We start from the raw sequence: 16743 nt of genomic DNA, 5'->3' as shown, positions 1-16743 counted from the left end.
CGCCTTCGGTGACGGGGCCGCAGAGGCCGCTGTTTACTAGCGGCCGCTGTGGCTTCCCACCACGGTTGGGATACAGCCTCCAATGACCACCAGTACAGAGAAGCTCCCAGATACTCCACGGACTCAAGTTCATCAGGTGAGGAGTCGGAGGAGGGAAGTGGGACCGACGAGTTGGATTATCAGAGTGACAGTATTGACAAAATGTTACAGTGAAAGCATCTTTTCATGTTTTAGCCTTCACTTTCTTGTGCTAAATTAGGTTGGAGTGTCCTGTTGAAAGAAATCTTGCTGGGAAGTAGTATTGCTGTTTCTTGAATGCAAAACAATCGTTGCTGTTGTTTCCCTTACCGCTGCTGAAGTCAGCATGTCTGGAGTGAGGTCAATACAAGCAGGTATTTATAAAACAAAAGGAATATTCAATGGGAATTTGAACTTTTCAAGGGTACCGACAATGTGGTTGTAGCCTTTAATTCAACACTGTGCACTGAGACTGTAGCTTGCAATACCTGTATGTATTTCTATGTTTAGCAGTTTTTCTTAATCACTTAGTTTTGAGATGAAAGCGCAGACCGCCCAGTACTCTCAACATTGTCAAAAGCCAAGTTGTTTGTGCAAAACCTCTGCCTATGTAGTAGTCACTGGTTGCTGTCTGCTGTGCCACGTGCTCACTGAAAGACATGGGGGCATCCAGTTAATTCTCACTGGCCCTGGCCTGTACTGGCACCTATTCTTGCAAAGTAGATAGAAAGGGGCGCTCTCTGAAAATCCTATGAACATTGGGATATCCAGAAGCAATATGGCAATATGATCCGAGGAAATATGGTCCATCTTCCATCTCCAATCCCTATAAAAAGAAGGTTTTTAACTGGATTAGGGGGTGACATAAACAAATATATAAAAGATATGGTATGTTTACATTTGGGCAGACATGTTGTGCCGTCTCACAAACCATAGTAACCTTCTATTTCTTGGCCTAACCGCCGGTCTAGGATAAGATACACCAATAATTGGTTCCATGTGTTCATATCCCCGCAAACATATCGGCATACAAAAATATTGCCATATTTTTGCGGCGTTATTAAGGCATGGAACCTGCGGGGACACCCCTCAACCCCTGCATTATTCTTAAAGGAGCGGGGGACATCCCCGCAACCCCCGCTCCCAAAGCCCCCAAAAGTATCCCCCCCAAAAATATCACCTATGGCTGTTCCTGAGGACCATATATATGGCAATATTTTTGGTGGGGATAATATGTAGTGATACCCAATAATTGGATAATGTCGAGCACCACAAATCCTAGGATGTTGTTGAACCTGTAAAATGACTCGACTGGATAACTGTAGTTGGGGAGGACATTTAATAGTCCAACATTTAGCCTTTTTGGCCTGCAAGAAGAAGGTGTCTCAACCCGTCACTGCAGAGCTTCCCTAAACTGGGTGAGCTGGTACAGTCTCGGAAGCAGACTGAGGGCCTCCACCCACCTTAGAGTGCTGCTAAGGAACATGACTGAATGCTCTGCTGATGTGCCTGCTGTATTTCCTGTCTGTATGTGTGCCCTCCAGGCCAGGCGGATGTCCGTGCCACTATCCTAAACTCTAATACGCAAGATATTGATGAGCCCATTCCTGATTGAAGATTCTGCCTTCGATATCCTTGATGACCAGCAACCTGGAGTTAGACCCCTTTAATTCAGAAGGCCAACCACGCCCCCATAAAACATCTGTTGCAGCTGCGCAACAGATATTCCTCCAGGATGACCCAAATTATGCATCCAGGAGTCCTATTAGCCATTGAAAGGATCCTTAGTTGTCATTTGTGTCAAGTGGGGAGTTTTTCCAGGGAGCTCTTTTCTACCACTTTCCGAAACCTTGCTGCAGCCTTTTGTCCAAAGCCAGAGTTAACACAAAGTTTTCCAATCATTCGTAAGTGAGAAACCTGTCGATTTTGCACCGTGTCTTCTGATGAGACAGTGCCAGACAATATTCAAATAAAGAAACCTCTTTTAATTATCGGTTAGAATCATGGGTCACTTTAAGTAAAGTGATTTTTTTTTAATGAGATTTTTAAGTTTCTGAAAAAGTTAAAATTAACTTTTTTGTTTGCATTACTGGTTATTAATTAATCTTTTATAGTGTGCCTAATACTGGAGACCAGTCTCTAAGCACGTACGGGGATTCAAACCTGCTTCCAAGACAAACGCATTGCCCTTGAGCTAGCCACCCGGCTCTCTTTCACAGCGAAAATACCAGCAGGCCTGCCGCTAGTTCAGACCCTTACCGGCAGAAAAATCACTGAAGCACCGGCACCGTTACTAGGAATGGGCACTGACCGTTCCTCCGCCAGCTGCAATATCCCAGTATTACCGGGATATTGGGTGGCGGAAACGCTAAGCCGAGGTTGCCGGTAGTACAGGCGGCCTATCAGCAACCTCATAATGAGGGCCATAGTTCCTAAATGTGAGTGAGTGGGGTACACATTTTGCCATGATGCCATCAGAAAGCAAGGAGATCCATTGCCAGAAGGAGGTAATAGCTGCTTGTGAATGGTCTCTGTATCCACATCTGGGAGAAAGCCTGTGAAGAAGCCTGCAAAACTTAACGTGGCAGCCTCCCAGTGATTGGGTGGCCATTACAACTTTCTACAAATCCAACAAATTGTTTGGGAAAAAAATGCCCCACTAAGCTGCACTTTCCTATTTAACTTGGGAGTCTTCATCCTTGATCTGTTGAACCTGAAGACAGGTCCTGAAGCCGAGAACACGTCCATCCGAAGAGGAAGGATAATGAAGCTCTGTTGGCCACTTCATTCTTCCAAGAACTGCTCTGACATCAAGGCTCTATGGGGATCTGCTGACATTCGACTGTTGTCGACCCACGAGAGACCAAGGCCTACTGCTCGCCTCCCTTGACTTGGCTGAGTCAAAGCAATCTACTTCTCCCGAGGAATCTGCCCTCTGTAGAAACCACATGACGAGGCAGAAGTTCCGGACACTGAGAGCACCAGCAGCCAATGGATGCCGATGGCTGTGGTTGCTATGGTAGAGAAAAAGGCAACAGTGAAGCAAAGTCTCATGCCCCCAACCATCTGCCTCCCAGGAGCCTTGCTTGCCTGAGTCAGTGAGTTCCCCAGCGTCCATACATCTGTGCATCAATTTGGTACATACTATAACTGTTCATCAGCCTTTTAATGCTTACCCCTGTGGTACGTCTACAACCTGAACATCCAAATAATATGTGTTTTGTCAGTGATATTCCTTAGCTCTGGAATTTATTACCTGTGGTGGTACTTCACACCAGTAGTAATGCGTACTTGCAATTCCCCCGGCTGAGCGGTAATCATGGCAGAGCAGGCATTTAACGTCTGTGGTATTTGTTACATGGTAGGCACTGCAGCGGTAGCAAGGCCACAAAGCTCGCCCAAACTGTGTTGTTCATTTGAAATATCACCCATTATGTGTCCAGTTATATAGAACCTCACTACAGAATGAATGGTATGAATACTGCTGGTGTTATATGTCAGTTACTGCCAGCTCCAGTGGAATTTTGTATTACTGAAGATGACAATATTTCACGCCAGTAAAACCCAGTGTAACACTGGGTGCAATTACTGCAGATGGGAAAAGTGCAGTCATCAAAACAGTATTGTTGCTGAAAATGCCCATTATGAAAGAAAGCACAGCCAGGCATTGGCTGCATTTACCACCCACAAAAGGCACCATCTATAAATAGCTACTGCCCTATGACAAATGTGTCTTGTGTGAACAATACACACACTTGTGGGAATGGTGACATCACTTCCAGCGGCCGTCTTGGATTGGTGACATCACTTCGTGTGGCCATCTTGGATCCACCCGATCTCCATCCGAAGGCCACAAGACTCTCCTCTGGGAACACCAATCAGGAAGAAATCGCCTCATCCCACCAACACCAGGGACAATATCAGAGACCAACCACTGATGGACTAGGCGACCAGATGCCAAGAGAGAGTGTCATCCCTTCTGAACTTCCACGCGGTGTCCTGCCAGAGGCATCCCAGTTATGAGCGGAACAGTGAAGGGTGAATACCGGCCATTGACCAGCCTCTTTGCCTCTTGGCCTATGAGATTTTTCCTTTATCCCTGCTGCACCTTTTCAGTACCCCAAGCTTTCTAATTACTGTACTGTCTCTCCACATTGTGCTACTCACCTGTAATGCATTCACTCCTGCTCCTCCTGCTGCTCTTCTTATTCACCTATCTCTACGCTTTCCACAATCACGCTAGAGCTTCCTCCTTGCCTAACCCTATTATAAAACTCACAACTCGAAACCCCCACTACTCCATCTCTCTTCCACCTCCTTCTGGCAAACAAAGCCAAAATGCTAACCATACCTCCTCTAACACCTATCCACCTCGCCTCTCTTCCTCTGAAACTCAACTTCTCTACTCTTCCTTACCTCATCAACGGAACATTGCCCTCTGAAATGCCCAGTCTGTGTGCAACAAAACATCATTCATTACTGACCACTCTGGTGGCACTACACGACTCCAAACTATCCTTCAATCACACTCCTCAGCTGACTGGCAGAGGTGGAGGCATCAGACACCTAGCCTCTTCCCACCTCAATGCCTCACAAATCTCCAATGCCACATCCTCTCCTACCTCTTTTGGCTTCACCATCTCTTCTATTGCTCTGCCTCGCCCGGTTCACATCATCTCCATCTATCACTGTCTTGGTCCCTCTGGGCCATTATTTGATCATCTTGGGCAGCTCTTTGATTCTGTTTCCACTAAACATCACTTCATTCTCTTAGGTGACTTTAACCTTCCCTCTACAACCATTTCTCAAAAATCTGTACTTCAGTCTTTCTTAGTGACAATGCTCTCCACTCTAACCTACCTAACCACACAGAGGGTAACTCTTTGGATCTCTTATCCATCTCTACCTCTCTCTCAGCCACTAATACTACTGTCACATCATCCATATCTAATCACTCAATTGTTTCCACCACATCTCCTTTTGACCCATGGACCTTTCCTCGCCCCTTGCCTCACATATTACAAAAAGGAAATGTAAACCTTCTGCCATTCCCTCCTTTCTCTCCGACCTACAATTCTCACTCTGCTCCTTCACACCCGATGCCTCTTTGACCAGCAGTGCCTTCTCCAGCTTCCAAATCTCTGCTATGACTCATTCTCTCACTTCCCACTGCTTAATTTCACCCTTAAGTCTTAGCATCCTCAACCAAGGGTGATCCCATTCATACTCTCTCTCCGCACAGACATGTGTTGGCCGCTGCACAAATGGAGGTGTACCCACTCGCATTAGGACCTGCAACTCGACCTCACTGCCATGCACTCCTTCAAGTCCACTCTTGATAGAGCGAAAAGGGAACTCCACCTTATCCTCATTGACTCGCTCCTACCATCCTCCCCGTCTACAGGGCACCCTAAACTCATTCCTCACTTCTCCTAAGCCTATGACTATTAACTCCACTCTTACAGCTAATAGCCTAGCTGAATACTTTGCTGCAAACATTTCCAAAGTTACGGACCCTCCTGACCTTCCTAACACACCCTCCTGCCACATTTTACACTCTGTCTACTTAACCATCATCGTCTGCCTCCATCTCCTACTTTAGTCACACTAACACTGACAAAGTACTATCTCTACTGATGAAGGCTAACCCCTCTTGTGCCCCATCAGTCCCTCTTGCTCCTCAGCTGGTCAAGCCTATTGCCCCTTTAGTGGCCTCTGACCTGATTAAACTCTTCGCCCTGTCCTTCGATTCCACTTGCTTTCCCTCTGTTTTCAAAACAGCCATGGTCATCCCGCTCCTAAAAAAGCAAGGGGCTGACCCAAATCTACTGGCTAACTTTCACCCTGTGTCTCTCCTTCCACACTACACTAAAGTGCTCAAATTGGTTGTCATCTTACCAATTTCTTAGACATCTGCAACATTCGAGACACCCTACAAGCAGGTTTCTGCTCCTGTCACTCCACAGAAACTGCTCTAATGAATGTGCCAACTTCATTGTGTCGGCTAAGCACTCCAACCTATCCTCTATCCTAATTCTCCTTGACCTATCGGCTGCCTTTGGCACAGTCAATCACCTTGATCTCCTTAATACTCTGTTTCTTCGTAGGGATTCGCGACCAAGTCCTTGCCTGGAATGAATCCTACATTGCACCTTGCCAATTCTCTGTCTCCTGGAGCACCAGCACCTCTGAACTCACTCCACTAACTGTTGGTGTTCCACAAAGCTCTGTCTTAGGGCCACTCCTCTTTACACTCTACACCTCTGCTCTTGGGACACTAGGCTCCCTCTTTGGGTTCTCATACCAACTCTTCTCAGACGGCACCTAAATCTTCTTCTCTTTTCCTGAACTCTCCTCTGATCTCTCTATCAACATTTCCAACTGTTTCTCTGCCATTAAATATTGGATGGCTTTGCACTCTCTGATGTTAAACTCTACCAAAACAGAGGTGCTCGACTTCTGGGCCAAAAGCTCTTTCTCATCTTTTCCTCTGCCTATCCAGTACCCACATAACACTATCCTCTACTCTTCTTCAGCTAGAAACCCTAGTGTGATCGATGACTCTTCTCACACCTTCTCTGATTTAGTCTCCAAAATTGGAACAGCAGCTCGCCTCACATTCCTAAATATTAGGAAAATCAGGCACCTCCTTCCTTTCAACACTGCCAAGCATCTCTTACCCACTCTTGTCTTCTCTAAAATGGACTACTGCGCCAGCATCCTCTTTTGGTCTCCCCAACTACGCTTTCTGTCCTCTCAACAAGATCATTAATTTCGCTACCTTGACCTCGCTCACTTCACACCTACTTCCTCGTACCGTCACCAGGCTGGATAGCTAACGATGCAAAACAGGACCCGATTTAAATGTCATCTACTGGTTCGCAAATCTAACCACGGTAAGGATCCCCTTTATTTATCCCCTTCTATCCAAATCTACAAGCCTTCTCATTATCTCTGCTATGCCTCCTCGACTACCCCTGTGGCTCTTTGCCTTCGATTCCTCTCGCCTCCGCTCTTCCTCTCTTCTTGCTCCACCTGCATGGAATTCTCTTGCCCTGGACATCCGAGAAACTGACCACACGGATATGTTCAGAACCAAACTGAAAGCCTACTTCCTCGACTCCGAGTTAGCCTCTTAACCTACCTCTCATCTGCCTGCTAGCTAACATTTTTCTCTCGCCTCTAACCTGCCTCTGTCCATCACTTCCTCTGCCTCCACTCTAGCACTTCACCCATCATGGTCACATCCCGGGCACAGCTGGCTATACCGCTTGCCTGCACATAAAATTGTCCAATGTTGGATATCCTTACAGTCCACCTATATATTGTCCCCAGTGACTGTTCCATTTACTCCCCTCAACAACCTGGTCAGAATGTCTCTCAAACTCACCCCATTGTCAGAAGCTCACTGCTTCCCATCAAATCTGATTTCCTATGTATTCTATGTTGTTTTGGGATCAAAAGAGCATTGTTTGTTTGTTTGTTTATTTAATATAGCGCAAAACCAAACCCTCAGGTAGCCGGGCGCAAACATTACAAGGATACTTAAGAGCTTAGTTACAGTGACACACAAAATAGAAAGTAGGACAGTTCAGCAGCGTTACAGTCTGAATATACTTGTACAATTAATGCCAGGTGTCGGCAGCATAGGAGCTAAGTCACAATCAACCACAGTTTGTAGTCCCGGTAGGATCCAGTGAAATTCCTAGATGCTAGCAGTGGTAGTCAGAGGTTCCTATGGGTGGTCAGGTTAACAGTTGGTATAGTCGAGAAGTGTCGCTCAGGGAGAGTGGTTCTAGTAGAAGAGGGTGATGACTTTAGATGTCATTAGATCGTATCCATGAGAGAACCTTACGCCTGAAACTTTGGTAAGGTTGGTCCTTTCTAAGTTCCAAGGGGAGTTTGTTCCAAGTTTGGCCAGCTATGACTGGAAAGCTAGGGCCGCCATCTGTACTCTTTTTGTATCTAGGCACCATCAAGGTATAGGCGTTAGTCATTCTTGTGGGGCGGTTTGAGATTCTCTTGTTCCTCCTGTAAATTAATAAATAAATAAACATGTGATGACGAGGGGGCGGTTTGTACGTTGTGAGAAACCTGCCAAACTGAGAAATGTAAATATATGACTGACTGTATTTTTACCCCTGGTGGTATTTACACGCAGCTGTATTTGTATTCCTGCTGGGGAAAAAATTTCACTGCTGCCATGTCATACCACAGGCAGTAATAACACTGGTGATATTGGCTGGAAAAGCTGCATCCTCGTCAGAGCTGTAATTTACCGCTGGCGGTATTTTTTTTAAAATGTAAGTGTCATTCTCTTGGTACATACTGTACCTTGTGAATGACAAGCAGCAGTCTATGCAGGTTCTGCCGCAACGTGAAAGCATTTCTGCAGAAACACTTGCTGCCTCCAACTCATCCGTGAGAGACTGAAACAGCAAGCCTCTTGCAGGCTGCATTGTTTGAGCTAAAGATTAGTCTTTAATAGGGCCAAAAGAGAGTGAGATGACTTCACTTACGCCGGTTTCTGTAGCAACTGCGGCTGCCCCCTTATTTTATCGCTGGAGCTGAAGGTCAAGTGGCTTTTTCGTCAAAGCCATTTGGCACTCTGCAGCCTCTGTTTAATCACAGTCTTTCAGTCCCAAGATACATGTCAAGCTAAAAGCAGGCTGCGGCAGGATTTTATTTTTTTCGCTTTTCTGTTGCTATGCCTTTGGGTGCATATTTGGTTGTGGCATTTTAAGTTATTTTGACCCAGTTTCCGATCCCTGGAGGAAAGGACAGAAACCGTCCCTCCTGTTATTTCGAGGCTGATAAGCAACGCGCTTTTCACAGTATTCCGACTGCTGACACCAGGAGTCAGGGAAAGGTCACCGGGAAGGCAGCTCTGCAAAATAAGCACATCCTTTTCTGATTTCTGAAATAAATTGCAATGGATAGCCCTGTAATTACACATGTCAAGCTTTATCTAGCCAGGTGTCACGGGGCGAGCCGCTTCAGAAGACAGTCGTGGTGCGAGCTGAAAAGCGAAGTCATTCTCCTGTGGCTGGCAGCCGAGGGCGTGCAGAACAGGAGGGCCTGCTTCACCCAGATTTGCACTGGCGGCTATGAGCATCTCGGTGTGCACCTGAGTCAAGACACCTTGAACCGACGTGTCTTTGGAAATGCCATTGGGCAAATCTTTGTGACTCGCATTTGCTTGGGAACGTCTCCAAGGGCATCAGCAGTGTTAGGCCCGAGGCGGGCGACGCTAATCCGTGTGTTCACATTGTAAAAGTAGGTTTTAAAGTTCCTTTCGTTATTCCAATGCCTAAAATAATCGATTCTGATGTTCATATACTGTTCTCATTTTCACAAATGCGTTGCACGTGGTTTTTAAACAAGGTCACTTTCCTTGTTTGCACATTTCTCCCCATAGCCGTTTTCATCTATTTTATTTTAATCGGGGTTCCCCCGCCAGCCCCCATCTATGCTACCACCTGACCCTGCCACCCACCCGTCAATCCCCTACCCCTAAACACACAACATATACATACACAAACTGATGAAACCGACCACAGGGAAAAATGCACGAGTAATGGGCTAACAAGGAAAATGACCTCAAGCACTCATGACAATAACGCGGAAGCTGAGTACAGCAAGTGGGGTGCAGACACAAGGAGACTGGAGCGCAGGCATGAGAACTGCAGGCAGCGGCAGAAGATGGCAAGCTACGTGGGGGAGCCACAGCAGCGAGTTCAGGCCCAGGGGGGAACTGTGGCTTGGCTGAAACTCTGGGCTTTATCAGGAAATAGAGCCTGGAGTTTAACCAATGGGACTCTGCCACATCATTCCCTGGGGTACTAATAGAAGAAAGACTATGCTTAATGAGAAGCAAGCTGAACTATATAGCTAGAGCAATCACGCTTATTTAAGCAGGTGTAGTGAATTACCTAAAATCAGTGCTGCACTGTCCTTCTCGGTGCAACCAAACTGGAGTGTTGGCTGAGTGTTGGTTGACAAAACACTCCATTCTGCTGCTACTGCTGGTTTTGAGCCTTTCCACCAGCTTCATTGAAGGAGGAGACTGTTCACAAGCCCCACTAGGACGCGGAGCATCCGCTGAGTTTTGGCTGAGTGTTGGTTGCGAAAACACTCCATTCTGCTACTACTGCTGGTGTTGAGTCTTTCCACCAGCTAAATTGAAGGAGGAGACTGTTCTTAAGCTGAATGTTAGCTGAGGGTTTGGTGAGGGCTGTGATGGAGCCAGCCTTGATTAACCCTGCCCTCAGAACGCGGAGCGGCACCAAGTAGTCCGCTACATACACTGAGGCGAACTGTGAACAGCGTCCCCAGTGCTCTGATGATCAACGCTGCCTTTGTCATATTTCGCAAGCGATTTTTTGCAATCCAACCAAGCAAGCTACGGAGACTGAAGAGCCAGGCGATATAATGGATCCAGCTGCTTATCGAGCCACACGTGAGCAAAATAATTACAACTTCCATGGAAAAAATCTTCCTGCATCCTCTTCAACTCACCTCACAGGGCCCTTGCCCCCCCCAATCATCGCTCGCTGTTGAACTTGCACATGCGCAAGATGCCAAGTCCGTGCTGGTGGCGCCAGGGGGCGTGGCACCTTCGAGCATCGGTCTGTCGTGGATTGCGAAGAGCGGAAGGAAGGAGCGCCTGTGAGATTGACATAGACCTGATGGAGAGAGGTGAGTCCCCAGCCCTCGTCCTGTGCCCAAAGAGGCACAGGACCATAGGACCTTGGCACCCATGGTGGGGTTGGCGGAGGTGCTGGGAACAGAAACTAAGCACGGGCAGGCTCCCAGTGTAGACTCTCCCATTTACATTGACGCCTTGGGCTTTTTCTCGGATAGTGCTATAGAAGAGACACTTGAGCAACCTCCTCTGCCCTCCGAGACTGTGCCCACTTGCCAAATGTTAAATCACAACATGTTGGGTAACTTTGAGCCATCAATTGAACCTGCAATACCTGCGCTTGGACCTGGGTCTTTTAATGCTAGCACAGAAAGCACTTGTGCAGTCCCTAAATTAAGTTTAAAACCAAACACATTTTTTATCTTTGACAAAAGATAAAATGAAAAAAAAGATGCTGTGTTGAAGGATGCCACAGTGTCCCCGCTAAAAGCACGGGGGACCAGGCAAAAACAGCGGACAAAATCACTACCTGATCTAAAATCCATAACATGGTATTTAAAACCTAAGGAGCCTCCCTTGCTAATAACTGATCAACCCACACCAAACTACAAGGTTACAACTATGGTTCAGGCAGAGAATGACACATGGCGTGAGGTCTCTGACACTCAACTTCTACAGGCATCAGGTCGCTGTGAGCCAGCATCTATCACAGCAAGACCATTAGTCGAGTGCTGTGGAAATGAACCACTGACATAATTCCTGAATTCCTACCGGAGGCAATTGCCCAAGATGTTCAAAATGGAGATCAGGACTTGTCGATCCAAGCTATGCTCAATGAAGTGTCAACATAGCACAAGCCCCACTGCCTAAATAACACCTTAAAACCTCAGGACCGTGACTTGCCCCCGAGGCCAAATGGACTATCTAAAACCTCCACGCCCTACAGGCGAAGGGTGAAGTGTGCAATTGTAGAAGTAGAACCAAATAAATCTGTTACACAAATGGCCCCACAAAAAAAAGTGAGATCTAATGCTCCCCAGAGCCATCCGCCACAAAAATCAACACAAGCGGAAATGAGCCACGTTGATCAATATTAAAAAGCTCAATTGCCTCCAAAAGTGTTGAGCCAGGCTCTGCCCGAACACAATGAACCAGAAATAACATATTTCTCCAATAGCAACGACCCTGAAAGCTCAGAAATTCAAAGAGTGCCTGCCCCGAGAAAATGAAATAAATAAAAGACCCTTTAAAAGCTCAAGTCACTCTGCAAAATGGTAGGCCCAATACAAAACACAAACAGAGGATACTCAAGCAATGCTAGAACAACTGACAAACTTTCAATCAGCCATTGGAGCTACATTAACCATAACACTGGCCCCCTTCCTCAAACTCTATGAAGCCCTCCATGACAACTATAAAGACCAGACCACTCTTCTAGCCCTCATGCAATCCAAATTGATATACATGGAGTTAAGGTGACAAAAGAAAGAATAGCCAAAGAAAAGGAGTCTGAAAACATCATTTTCAAGACATTGATTGATCTAATGGAGGGTGGTCGCGAGGATAAAAGAGCATTCTTGAGAGGTTTTAGTGACATAGTGAACTTCGTCACCTCAGAGCATACTAGCAACAAGAAAAGCTCATTGCGTTCTAAGGATCTCCATACAGTGGATGAGACCTTCACTAACATAAACACAGGATCAAACGAAATACTAAGGGAGGTCTTGGCATCTAAACTGCCTGTAAATCAACCAACAAATAATACATTGGCGTCACTGTCAAGGGCCGAGGCACAAACTATATCAGAACCAAACTCATCATGTCATTTGCAACCTACACAAGAACTAACACAGCAGTCTAAAGGAGCAAGCACTTCACATCAACCAATCCCTTCGCTAACACCACACTATACAAAAGATAATTCAAGCCCAAGTAGCTTCGAACATAGACACCATAATAGATTGGCACAAGAAGTGTTCCCTCCATTTGACACGCTGAAGGAAAATGGCGAGGCAAATGGATAGGATCTGGGTGGCAGGAAAAAAATACCTCATCATCAATCCAAAATACCAAACGCACCCGCAGCAAGACTAAACTCCAACAATGGAGCACGCAACTTCATTCTAAACTTGAAACCAATTGGAGTATCTCCTTGAGTTCCAGCTCCAACAGCTAAGGCCCAAGAGACTGCCGATGCAGCCTCGGAACAAAATCTTTGTATGGATTCAAGACAATTTGCAAACAGATTGACCCAAAATAAGAAAGATATGAGATCGCTGAGTGATAACGAACAAGATCCGTTATTGAATCTATCTGTATACGAGGATGAAAATTCCACTGAAGAAGTGAGAGAAACATCAAAAAATGAAAGACCATTGTTCCTGGATCCAATTACAAAGACAAACATTCCTAGGCGAAATGTCACACACTTTGCAACATTACAAACCAGAAGAGATTTGCTGGCAAAAAAACAGAAAACAATGGCTAAACAATGTCAAGAATTGGACATGATGATAGGCCACTCAAAGCCAGCCAGCATAACTAACAAAAAACAACCAAATAAACTAGAGAAAGACCCTCACAACAATTAATCAAACCACAATCCAGACAATAAAACAAGTGGATTGCTTAAATTGTCACTTGAACGCATATTGAAGGCCAAGGATGGACTGATTTTTAACCGTGCCAACATGATGAAGTTGCTGCACTCTGTGCCGCAACTTCGGGAGGTCGAACCCAAAGACATCAAAATAGTCGCCTTTCCTATTGAATCTCAAACTGACCTCATCTGTATGCACCTTACAACTAGGGCCATTATGAATCTAATAAGGTCAGCCACAGAAGATTTAAGGATACTAGGCTTTGAACTCAAACTGTTTGAAAGCACTGAAACAGTCCAGTTTAAAGAAACGCCTAGTGAAAGGAAGTTGCCTGAACATCTAACTGTCGACAAATATGAAGATGACATTAACTCTAAATCCATAAGATTTGAATCAATAATATTACAGGGCCCCAAAGCACTATGCATTATTGTCAGAGGAAATCTTGACGGCAACGAAGAGGCAAAAACAGCCAGGCATCCAAGTATAACAACCAGAATAGACGATCTATCCTCTTGGGAGTGGCTCCCAGCGATCCTTGCAAATGAGACCAAACTGTAGACCGACGGCCCACAAAAACAAGGAGTTTTCCAGATTGGCTCCTGGAATTCCAGAGGCCTTAAACATCGGTTCGGAAAAATCGACCAAGAACTTCTAGTGGCTAACGTAATCTGCATACAAGAATGCTGGTTACAAATTACGCCCACTCTATACGGTTATGCTTGCTATTTAAACAAAGCATATAAGGGCCCCCTAGGAAGACCATTGGCCGGCTTACTGATGTTAATAAAAACCACCTTGGTTGGGAAAATTATACACATTATGACTCCTTGCCCTCTAATCCAAATAGCAATAATGCAAGAACATCAACCACCCACAAAAACCAAAACAACACAGATTTTGTTTAACCTTTACTAGAACAGTAAAGCAAAGGATGGCGACCGTTTCTTCGCATTGGTCATGTCACACATAGAAGACCTAAGAGTGGAGATAAAAAAATCCAAGGATCCTTATTTGTGGCGACCTGAATATAGATTACCTCAAAGCAAACACCAACCAAGGAAAAAATCCAAATAAACCAAAAATGGTTGAATGAAACAAATATAAGAGACTTAAACATGGTAAATGGAAACGTAGAAGGTGATTGGTCTGGGTCTGCAACATGCTATCCTCATAATGCAAGCGGGACCCTAGACTATTTTTTGTTGACACTGTTACGTTCCAAAAAATAACACCGTTGGAAATTATGCCTACACCAAAGAGTGATCATAGTCAATTGATTCTAACCTGCAGACAAACAATTCCACATGAAGGAGGTCGAAAACTACAAAGAGAAAACAACTGCCTTACAAAGTCTTTACAAACAACAGTACGAACAGATTACATCTTTCCACCAAAACACTCCCACAGCTAGTGGCTACGATAAGAACGTGGATTAACACCAATAGTGCAGGAATTGCCTATGATTCATGTTTAAGCGCCTTCAGAACAACAAACACAACCAGCTCGAAAGGACAAATACAAAGACAACATTATTATGACCATGTCATAGCTGAAAAGAAAAAACAGTTAACAAAATCTGCAAATAGCAAAAATCCAAGTTCTAAAGACGACTGGCAAAGAATCAAAGAAAGTTCTAACAAAGTACCATAACTGGGCACAGGCACATAGAGCTCAGTTGTACCAACGAGACTCGGAAGGAATGATCGCGGCAATAGAAAACAAAAGGGCCAACTTTTTCTGGTCTCTCATAAACAACGAGTTATACTCAAGAGGATACAAACAGATCAACCCAATCCTCGAAGCATTATGGTTACCATGTATGAACATATGAACTCTGAATCAAGCTTCACATCTGAATCATCAGGCACAAAACCATGGAACATACATTTCTCCAAATACAAAATCCTTGGATTAATAAAAAATCTAAATTCCTCTCGAGCACCGGGACACGATGGATTGACAAATTCCATCTTAAAACAAAATCCGGAATTATGGGCCGATTTATGCAATGCACTCTTCACAAGAATAAACATCAACAAGCAAATTCCTGACTCCTGGAAGAGAGCTATTGTCATACCAATTTTCAAAAAAGGGAACTGAACAAAACCTGGAAAACTATCGCCCGATATCCTTACTAGATTTCGTAGGAAAATTGTATGCAGGAATCTTGCTGAAGAGATTAAAAGAATAGTTAACAAGGACTGGAAATCTTGACCAAAGACAGGCTGGATTCGTGGAACGTGTTGATTGTGGCCTAAATATTCTGTTACTTGATCTGCTAAAAATAGTAAATGACAATCAAAAGCTATACATGGCATGCATTGACATGGCAGCCGCGTTCGACAGTCGATTGAGGAATTCTTTGGAATTTGGAACAGCTGGAAAGAACCTACTCCCCACAAATAAACAGAAATCTTGTGGGTCATCTGCTACAAGCAGATGACCTAGTTCTACTAGAGTTGACAGCCATAGACCTTCTAAGAAAACTCAATGCTTTACAGGCCTACGTAGAAGCCAACAAACAACAAATTAACGCTACAAATCAGAAATTTTTATTTTCAAGAAACTTCCCAAAAAAAATTCAAACCTTTTAAATTGTGTTTACAGGACTCCCCAATTAGTGTATCAAACAGACCACATTTTTGGGGATAACAATCAGCTCTGACTGGAGTGACAAGCCATGGATCTAGCTTGGAACTAAAAATGGACCAATTGATAGCTCAAGCCCCATACTAAAGAATACATTTTGAAAATTCTCCCTCCAGCCTACGGTAGACTTTTACAACTAAAAGGTAATCCCCACAAACACGTATGCAAGTAAAACCTGCCAACGGTTGCCCTGGAAAACATGGGAAAGCTTGGAGGCTAGATTTTGGAAAAGACTTCTAAGACTGCCAAACTGCATACCAATAGGCGTGATCAAACACAAACTGGGTCTCTATTCCATACACGTGCATGTGCTATGGAAAACTTTTAGAACATACAGAAAAGTGGAAATAACAGACTGTCCACTACAATACAAAATATTGAAATCTCAAAATGAGGTAGCTACCTTTTGGCCCCTCAATTTATGGAGGAATAAATGTAAAGAAACTCTGGAAAATCTTTGCGTTAACATCGAAACATTACGCACCAATCAGAAAAAAAAGCCAAAATAGCACTGCTAGCAGCAGATTGGGCACAAACTGAAAACATTTGCAGAAATTCCAAATCACATACTTTATCAACCAAAATGGTTCATTTCCCTAAATATATTCCTAACTATCTGAACAAGAGCCCACATCCTAACCACAGAGATGCAATCCTGCGCTTTCGGCTAAACATCTTAAGAACAAAACAAGCATTAAGAAAATATGGTCTGACAACGGAAGACACATGTCGTTTATGTAATAAAAATAGAGAATCGCTCCAACATCTACTCATGTTCTGCAAGGATTTAAAAGCAGAGAGAGAAAAGCTCATTCAACCAGTGCTGCC

This window comes from Ambystoma mexicanum, chromosome 12, assembly GCF_040938575.1.
Source record: "Ambystoma mexicanum isolate Mex_15411 chromosome 12, UKY_AmexF1_1, whole genome shotgun sequence".
Taxonomy (NCBI): domain Eukaryota; kingdom Metazoa; phylum Chordata; class Amphibia; order Caudata; family Ambystomatidae; genus Ambystoma; species Ambystoma mexicanum.
This window is presented reverse-complemented; position numbering follows the sequence as displayed.